Here is a 10,446-nt window from a genome sequence, read left to right on the forward strand (position 1 = left end):
TTAGACTACATACATTGAAGAGGTTCCTTATCTTATTTGTACAGCAGGCCTTAGTCCACCAGGTATAACCAGGATGTAGGCACCACATTTTCCCTCTTTGAGGTAGCTTCCATCACCCTGGTAACTGATGCACAAAGCATGCTTCCTCGTCTTGACCTGTCAAAAGGGCGCTAGCTATAAAGCCAGAATCCTATATATGACAGGTATATCAGAGAAAACACTGTACATGGAACAATGAAGACCTGGCTTAATTACCTTTAGTATGAGGCTATCTTGTGCTCTAACCGGATCACCCTATATCCACTGACATTAATGGCCATAAATGAAAGATAAATGGGTTTCGGTAGAACACTTAACTTGAATTTGTTGACAGCATGTTGGAGATGGTACACCTTTGGTTTCCATAACACTTCGTCCAAGTAAAATTAACAGGAGCCGTATTTGCTCCCGTGAGCCTCTCTGGTCTAGTACAAACAATGGCTGCCCCTCCCTCACTACTGACGCCTGGCTTACATTGTCCAGATGACAGAAAGTGATAGAAGGGTCACATTTACTCTACTTTAATATTGATAATTAAGTTAATTTATATGAGATGTTTTCTGATGGTAAAGTCCAAAGACTAATGTATTTAAGAATAATTCCCAGCAGAATAGCTGGTGAAATTATAATAGTATGTGGTAATGATATCCCGTTTTCTATAGACTGTAATTCCACTACAGGTTACGTTTTCAATGGGTAACTTGTTTATACAATACAGCTATTATCTGTCTGTATGATATATTAAATGCTGTCGGATTTTCCGACATAATTCCCCAGGGGCTGCTCACGGGTCGAAGTCCTATTAGAACAGACGAACACCGATACTCCTCCTTCGAATTATTAGATTAATTTGATGTTAGTAGTTAGTAATCACACATTTGTGCGTCTGTTTGTACAGGACGGATGTCCCGTACTAGAGTTGCAGGGGTCAGAAGTCTAAAGCGATTTCATTTCCCTGTCAACTCTTGAAAGGCTAATATTCAAGCCTAATTACATATTATTTAACCCAGAAGACTGAATGTGATCAAGTACTACAGTCAAGTATGATTCAGGGACTACAGTGAGATCAGTGACATTAGATATAACTTGAAGTTTGTTCAGGTAACTGGTCACTGATATATAAACACTGAGGCCCATGGAATACATCTTGATTAAATAATAAATGTATCAAATCAGTCATCAGATTTATTGGGGTTTAATTTAGTTAATTGATTCAGAAGATTGAATAGCTCATCATTAAAGTAAAGTATGGTTCTGAGACTGCAGTGGGTTCAGTGACATTGGTCGCAGTGACTTGTAGCTGGTTTAGGCTACTGTTCACTGATTTGCCACTGAGGCCTCATGAACTCATCTTCAGCTTTAAATGATGATACTAACATCAACCTCTGTTGGTATAGTCAGCTGTAATCTCCTTAGTATAATGCTACTGGAGAAATATAATCAGCTGACAAATTTAGATTTCTATTGGTATTGTTTATCTGCAGGCTTCAAGTCTCCTCAGGCTTGATACTGGGCCTGAGAGTAATTTACCTCCTGCAGAGTTTAACATGGTTATGCCCTGATATTTAGTAGGGTTACCGATGAATCGATGACAATAGTCTGTCCCTACAAGGAGACCGAAGTCGGTGAGGTGGTCAGACTTAATATTATCTGCCAATTTTATTCCTCTATTTCTCAGGAATTTGGCTGTTGCTCTCAGACCTTGAACTTGTAGGTCTACTGGTATTTTGTCCACCACAATGGCTTGTACTCGACAGACGTACCTGCCTAAACGTACTGATGGTTGTACCACCTGGTAGACTTGAGGTCCTGCATCTGTTACAAACCCTGAGATATTGAATGACATCTGGGCTACAGGCTTCAATTGTAATTCATCTGCCAACCTTTTAGTGACATATGTTCTCTGGGACCCTTGGTCAAACAACCCACGGGTATGGACCTTGGCCCTCTTATTCTGGATGGTAATTTGGGCAGTAGGCAAAGTCGTATTACCTTTAGACTTTGCCGATTGGACACTTTGTTTGTTGCACCTTGCAGTACTGTACTGTGGTGGGAATGCTATCTTCCACCTTGGGGTTTGGAGACGTTGTTTTGGTGTCTCTGCACAATGCTGCATGGTGCTGACCTTTGTTACACCTATTACAGGTGTGTAATTGGGTCTCACAGTCCTTGATGTTATGTTTCCTGAGGCACCTCGTGCAATGTTGCAAATCTTTGAGTCGCTCAACACGGGCGTCACTATCAGGAAAATTAGAGCAGTGGTACATTGAATGTTTCTCATCGCAGAACAAACATGTTCCATAGCTTCCAGTACCCTTTGGTGTCACGTTCTTGGGTGACACAGTAACTATAGGCTTGGAGGGTCCCACTGCATATACGCCCACACTGCTACTGTTCCACTTTGGTGTTGAATTATATTGTCTAGATTGATTTGGAGTACCTTTGGTACTCTGTGGTTTACTATTATTGGTTTCTGAGGGTTTACTTGGTGGTTTTAATTTGTCATGTGTTCGTAATTGATGAACTACTGACTTTAAACCTTCAGATATTTCATTCATGGATAAGATGCTTTTATTGTAATGAGCACTCATTTGTCTCAATATGTCCCTAGGTATTTTCTCCTGGACAATTATTTTCAAGACCCACTCAGCCCCGTTTGTATCTGCTGTCAGGCTGAGGGCATTGATCAATGATTCTACCTCCAGCTTGAAGACTTGGAGTGAATCAGCTGAAGCCTCCGGTGGGGGTAAATGCAACAGCTCATGAACTAAATGTGATGTTCTTACTTCTGGATCAGCATAATTATCCTTGAGGAGTTTTACTGCCAGATCATAGCCGTCATTAGTTAATCTCAGATGGGATACTACTGTTTTAGCCTCACCTGATAATTGGCCTTGCAAATAAGAGAATTTACTACTCTTTGGTAAAGATTGTTTTGAGTCCACAAGGTCAACGAATTTGTTCCAAAATTCGTCCCAATCTTCCTCATCTTTTCCTGAGAAAGTGGGTAAATTAATTGCAGGGAGTCGAGCTTCTGCTTGACTCGTATTAGATGCAACTGTTGTTGTTGCTGTTGCCTTGTTCTGGGCAATTAATTTGACGTAAGGCTGTAACGTGGCCTGAGTCTGATCTTCATAATTCGCTAGATCAACCATAATGTCGTCTATTTCTGTTTCTGATAAATTAGTGTTGGCAAGTTCAGCCACATATGTTGCTATTTGGCATTTGATTTGCTCAAATTTACCTGCAGCTGCTTGATAATAGCTTTCCAGGTCAGCATAATCAACTTGAGATTGTTGTGACAAATCTTCACATTTCTTGATCTGTCTTGTTAAATGGCCTTTCAGACCTGCAAGGGTTCTTTTCATTCTCCCTGCATTATCCATACTGGCTAGTTGGTGAAGCCTTGTGGGGCTTGTACTTGGGCTGCTCATAATACTGAACAAGCACTGATGGTAGCCTAGGGTAAAATTCTGCACTCGCTAGGCTGTAATCCTACCTCTACTAGAGGTTAGCACTTAAAATTAATACACATTATATATATATATACAATCATACACACTAATGATTTGAGTGATAAACCAGTGTCACTGGAAGTACCTTTAAGTTAGCTCTTCTATATCACCCTAGGATGGTAGAGACACTAATTAATCACTCAAAGGTGTAATGATCATAAGTAAATTATTATATATACAACTCAACTCGAGTTGATAAAAATTACACCCAAAATAGGGTCTGCACCATTCATTAATGGTGTTAGGTTGATCAATATAGTACAACTGACTATGGTAATAATGGGACTAGGATGAACGATAATAGTTCAACTAGTCAATGTTAATATCCTACCCTGTTGTGGGTTGGCAATTAGTAAATATTATACTGTGATCACTAGTGCAATATATATTAAATAATTCTCTATTTTAGAGAAATAATATACACAATTATTGATAATAGCCTCTTAATTAGCCTCTATGAAACTTCTAATATTATCAAGAAGTATTAAATATTATTAGTGACCTCGCGAAATAAACTCCACAAAATTCGTGGATAATCTCTCGCGAAATTTAACACCACGCAATCCGTGAACAATCTCGCGACACAGCCACTAATTTGGCTGGCTTCTATATTAGCGCTGTCATTTCACAGAATAACACGCCACCAAATATCTGTGGGTGTGCATGAAACCGCTGACGAAGCTGTTCTGAACTGAGCGGGGCTCGTGAACTCGTTCGAGGCAACGCCGCCGTCTTTGACTGGCTTTGTATAAATCACACTGCACTAGTATATTTAATGAATCCACTGGTTAACTGGTTCATCCGGTACTAAGATGACCAAATGTGGGTTCAAAGGACCGAATAATCCGGTTCTGAAGGTCCAAATAATGTGGGAACCGACCTGTGAGATTTATATTTATTTAATTTATATGAATATATATAGAATTTATATTTACGTTAATTTATATACTTCTATAGCAATTTGTATGATGATAAGTGGACTGTATTTCTGCAATAATCTCATAGGATCTCATGTGTAGAGGATCTCACAAATCGATCCTCTACACATTAGGGGGGGTTTATATTAATTTAATTTATATATATGCAGCCAATCAAACTACAGTATTAGACTACATACATTGAAGAGGTTCCTTATCTTATTTGTACAGCAGGCCTTAGTCCACCAGGTATAACCAGGATGTAGACACCACATTTTCCCTCTTTGAGGTAGCTTCCATCACCCTGGTAACTGATGCACAAAGCATGCTTCCTCGTCTTGACCTGTCAAAAGGGCGCTAGCTATAAAGCCAGAATCCTATATATGACAGGTATATCAGAGAAAACACTGTACATGGAACAATGAAGACCTGGCTTAATTACCTTTAGTATGAGGCTATCTTGTGCTCTAACCGGACCACCCTATATCCACTGACATTAATAGCCATAAATGAAAGATAAATGGGTTTCGGTAGAACACTTAACTTGAATTTGTTGACAGCGTGTTGGAGATGGTACACCTTTGGTTTCCATAACACTTCGTCGAAGTAAAATTAACAGGAGCCGTATTTGCTCCCGTGAGCCTCTCTGGTCTAGTACAAACAATGGCTGCCCCTCCCTCACCACTGACGCCTGGCTTACATTGTCCAGATGACAGAAAGTGATAGAAGGGTCACATTTACTCTACTTTAATATTGATAATTAAGTTAATTTATATGAGATGTTTTTCTGATGGTAAAGTCCAAAGACTAATGTATTTAAGAATAATTCCCAGCAGAATAGCTGGTGAAATTATAATAGTATGTGGTGATGATATCCCGTTTTCTATAGACAGTAATTCCACTACAAGTTACGTTTTCTATGGGTAACTTGTTTATACAATACAGCTATTATCTGTCTGTATGATATATTAAATGCTGTCGGATTTTCCGACAGGAATCTTTTTCATTGTGGGGCTGTTCCAGTGAACCTGTCTGATCTTTTGGGGCTGGTGGTCGAGGTGAGGGGTGAGAAATAGTATCCCACTGGCTGACGCCTTTGATGGACTTGAATCGTAAGCTCCTACCGACTCCCTCATGCGCTCTGGAAGGATCATAACTAATTTGATGGCAGCGATTCACGAGGATAAGAATACTGGTAATGCTGCTTTAGTTGCTTTGCGTATGCCTATTCCCCAAAGTTCGACTGGTAGTGTTCCTTGGTCCCACTGACTCGTGTAAGTCTAGGTCGAATGCCTTCCTGAATTTTGACTTGAAGAGGTCGTCATATTAACTTTGTAAAGGGCTACGAAGTGGGTGCGTACCTTAAGAAGAACGTTAGCCTGGGCAAGATTCAAAGTGGGTTACAACAGTCTCCTTACAAGGCAGTTTACATATGTGGTGAGTTACACAATTATTAGTCATGTTCACATACCAATCCAACGGCGGTAGCTTTGCAGTCATGTGCTTGAATTACCTACAGTAAGCAAACTTTATATTTTGCTCTTGATTTCTTGTACTACACCATTTTGAATGAAGTACTTACATATATCTTGAGCACCATTGCCAGAGAAATAGTGTGATTTTTTCGTATTCGATTACATAGTGACGCAAAATATATGGATAGTTCTGACAGAGTTTAAATTTAAAGACGTCGATATCAGCAGGTGGTGGAGGCTCCCAGAGGTACTTGTAGCTGAGCCTAAGCCTAGCTGTAGTAAGGGATCCTGTATACCAGTTGCAGAGTGCTCCTGGCAGTATGGGTTCGAGTCACTTCTGAGGTGTGAGTTTTCAGTTGCATATATGCCTGGGGACCATTCAGGCTAAATGGGTTTGGACCAATAATTTTCTTAATTTTAGGAATGCTGTTTTATGGATTTGATTAAAAAAATTCTGATCTTTTGTTTACATCGTTTTCAACATAAGGCATCAAGGTTGTGTTGTATATCTTGAGGTTATCTTAAGATGATTTCGGGGCTTAGCGTCCCCGCGGCCCGGTCATCGACCAAGCCTCCTTTTTGTTACCCCAGAAAGCAGCCTGTAGCAGCTGCCTAACTCCCAGGTACCTATTTACTGATAGGTAATAGGGGCATCAGGAAATAAACATTTTGCCCATTTGTCTCCTCCTCCACCGGGGATCGAACCCGGAACCTCAGGACTACGAATCCGAAGTGCTGTCCACCCAGCTGTCAAGCGCCCACAATGTATTGTATGAGGAGGATTTTTTATTACACTGCGTGTTGTGACCTCTCATGAAATGGTTACTGTGTTTAAATATTCCTGTATTTTAAAAGTTTAAGGCACTCATCCTCTCAAATAAATACATTGTATTTTGACAAAATAAGGAGTATTATGAAAATTAGTGGCTCACGAACTCTGCCCGTTCTCTCAAAAATGATGTACAAAATTGCCCGAGCCACATCAAACCGAAGAACTCACGCATAGAAAATGTGAATGTTTGTGAGCCACTATGACTTACAATACATCATATTTTATCCGTTGGGGATTTTGACATCAAAATGTGATGTGTTATTCCAGAGAACAGGTTGCATAAACAACAATGTTTTCTACACGTGGCTCGGTAGGTTAGGTTCTCGCATTTAGTAGCCCTTATTCGGTACGTTGTGGCATTCCCGTTCACATTTAAGCTATCATATCTACATTTGAAACTGTTATTGTACATAGGTTGAACAGCTTTGCCTGTGGCGAGGTGGTCAGTTGGTCACAACTAAAGGTCCTGCGTTCGATTCTTGCGGCAGGACATATACATTTGGACATTTATCCTTTAACCTGATTCTTCTGTTCACCTAATAATAAATAGAAACCAGGTAATTAAATAACTATTGATTGTTGCATTTTGGGGATGGTCTGTATTTGGCCTAGGAGTTATGCTTAATGAGCCTAACCCTCCTCATATCCAAGCTTCTAGCCCTCATATTCCTCACAAGTGCTGTACAGTCATACTAACATAGCGCTTTCTCCTCATATTACGGGCTTCCCTTCCCCGTGACTGGGAACTTGTTTTTCTCACTTTGAACACCTGTGTTTCTTTATTATCTTACTGCTATTGTAGTATTTTCCATGTTTGCTGTGTTTTTGGCGTTTCTTTGTATTTCTGGAGAAAAAGAGATTGTATAGAGTCACTTCTTCGATAGTAATATATACACAGTAACCACGAGAAGCTGCACCGAGCAATACGTGCTCGGACAGACTCTGATGGTCTTGGGAGTGGGAGTCATGGAAGCAGCCGTAGAAGAGAGAGAAGGGGAATCAGCTTTACCGCCAGAGGCTACTGAGTCGAGCGTCCCTGTGAGGTCATGTAGACTGATCAGATGAGCAGTTTTCCACCGAACTACGTCAAGAATTTTGGTGTATGAAGATATACACTAATTATGAGAGCAGTATTTAAAGAAAGAGAAAGAGACAGTCAGACAGACTGGGCGAAGAGAAACAGGTGGAGAGAAGTGTCCGCGTATCCTATCGCGGGTGATTTTATAACCGTTCATTAAAAATAAATACTTGAGCAATATTATCTCTGTACCCATTGCCCGAACGAGGCAAGCGATGCGCTCAAACTTCTCTTTCAGTGAGGTTCGATAAAACGTATTCTTTCGTTATACAAATAACAATTCCAAAAAAACAATAACAATTATAATAATTGGCACTGATATCTCACTGTTAGTGAAGCCGGGCGAGGCAATCATCCTATTGTTGGTGGTAAAATACTGAGAGTTACGGGGGCAGGGAAAACTGTCCCGGGTCACTGAACACTTCCAGATTCAAGTCTGGCTCTGTATGTCTATCTTGTCTCTGCCTGCCTGCCTGCCTGCCTGCCTGCCTGCCTGCCTGCCTGCCTGCCTGCCTGCCTGCCTACCTACCTGCCTGTCTGCCTGCCTACCTGCCTGTCTGCCTGCCTGCCTGCCTGCCTGCCTGCCTGCCTGCCTGCCTGCCTACCTGCCTGCCTGCCTACCTCGTCTTATTCACTTCAAGTTTTCGTAGCTGTTCTGGGATTTCTTTGTCTATAATGGTTGTACATGGTACAGTAGATGTACTCGGTCTAATGGCAGTACCTGGTCTAATGTCAATACCTGGTCTAATGGCAACACCCGACCTAATGAGGCCACCGCTGCCTCTGACGTTCAGATGTAGTCGGAAATAGTAAGTAATTAGCTTGTAGAGTTCCCCCCTCGTACAAGGGAGAATCTCTCCATACTCACCCATCCAGTTAGGGGGTGGTAGTGGTCATACCTAACGGTGTTTAACCCCACAATGTGTGAAGCCCTTATCCATTATTTCAGGAAGAAATTTAGCGAGAAGAGCTACAACTCATTATGAAGTGTTAGCCCATAGAACAACATACACTTGTTAACTCATTATGTGATGATCACAAATACTGAACTCATTATGTGATCATCACAGAGACTTGTTAAATCATTTTGTAATCATCAGAGACTTGTTAACTCATTATGTGATCACAGATACTTGTTAACTCAATATGTGATCAAAGAGACCCGTTAACATTTGATCACAGGCTACTTAGCTCATCACTATTCAATACATAAATGTACGAAAAAAGGCAAATATAATTCTAAGATTTAAAGACCATTATCAAGTGTGTGAACGAACAAGTCGTGTTCGTTCACACACGGCTTGGTAATGATCCTGGACGGACCGAAACGTCGTCGTTTCCCCATCTTTTGATGTGTAGTTTGGTCATCATATGGGGTTCAATTCCTGAACCCATTATGTGTCTTTGTAACCCTTTTCACCACGTCTCACGGGATGGGTATGGGGTGCATAATAAATGACCAAACTAACTAACTAGCGTATTAGCACATATGACAACGCTTCCGTTCCCTGGCAGTCACTGATTCAACTTAGCTACTCAGCGTACACACGGGACACATCACAGACCCAATTAAGCATCTATGGTCCAGGGCCTACCATCACCATGTTGCTCAGAGACAAGGTTCGCCTCCGAGAGGACTACGGCTGAGATCTTAGAAAAGGTCTCTACCATCGGAAATGTCGCACCGGTTGACGTCCTGGAGACCTGAGTAGGTGTTCACCTGCTCTTCTCCAGCGACATGGAGAAGCTATTCGCCACCTCCACTACGACCATCCTGCTAGACACCGGCTTCACCCTCTCCTCCACGACGCTTTTTGGCAATACATAAATACTGGGTACCATGACCCAGCACTCGGACCAACCACGCTGAAAGTTAAGAAACAATCCAGCTGGGACAGTCACACTGTAGACAAAGAAGTGGGCTTGAGAAGTCTGCGCCAGGGCTTGAGGTGAGGTGGAGAGTAGCATGGTGGGTAGGCGATGAGTGGAGACGCCTCGTTCTTGCTTCTTCATCTGACGTCTATCTTCAGGCTTGGTTCTTCTGCTGCAGGTGGATGTTTCCTAGTGTTCTAAGTTATGTTACACTTCTGGGTCTTCTGTTTTTTCTTGCTTCGGGTTGTCATGGCCGTGCTGTCGTTGGAGTTTGGTGAGGAGTATGTTGGTTTAGATTTACCTACTCAGAACGAAATGTCCACGTAGCACGGGCTATAGCGGTGAGGAGTAGAGGAGAAGTCTTGTACAGAATAAGTGTTGAACTGTTGGTGAGGCGATGGTGCTCCTACTGAGACTTCATCGTCTGAAGAGTCCGAAGCGTCGACTGTAGCCGGTGGTTTTTCCTTCGGTCGCACAGCCTGGGGTGGGCTCTAGTATCGTGGATTGGCGGTTGCAGCTACCACGGGAGCGGTGGTGGTACTGCTAGCAGTCATAAACAGTACGTTGGCGAGCGCGACGGCTGAGATGGTGATGATAGAAGCATTGAGAGCTGGAGTGGAAGATGCTTCTCTTTGTGCAGCCTGAGTCTTGGGTGGTGCGGGAGTCTGGGTTGAGATCGTTCTCGTAGTCGTCCTTATGGTCATCTCCGTGGTAGTAG

This window comes from Procambarus clarkii, chromosome 10 (genome assembly GCF_040958095.1).
Source record: "Procambarus clarkii isolate CNS0578487 chromosome 10, FALCON_Pclarkii_2.0, whole genome shotgun sequence".
Taxonomy (NCBI): domain Eukaryota; kingdom Metazoa; phylum Arthropoda; class Malacostraca; order Decapoda; family Cambaridae; genus Procambarus; species Procambarus clarkii.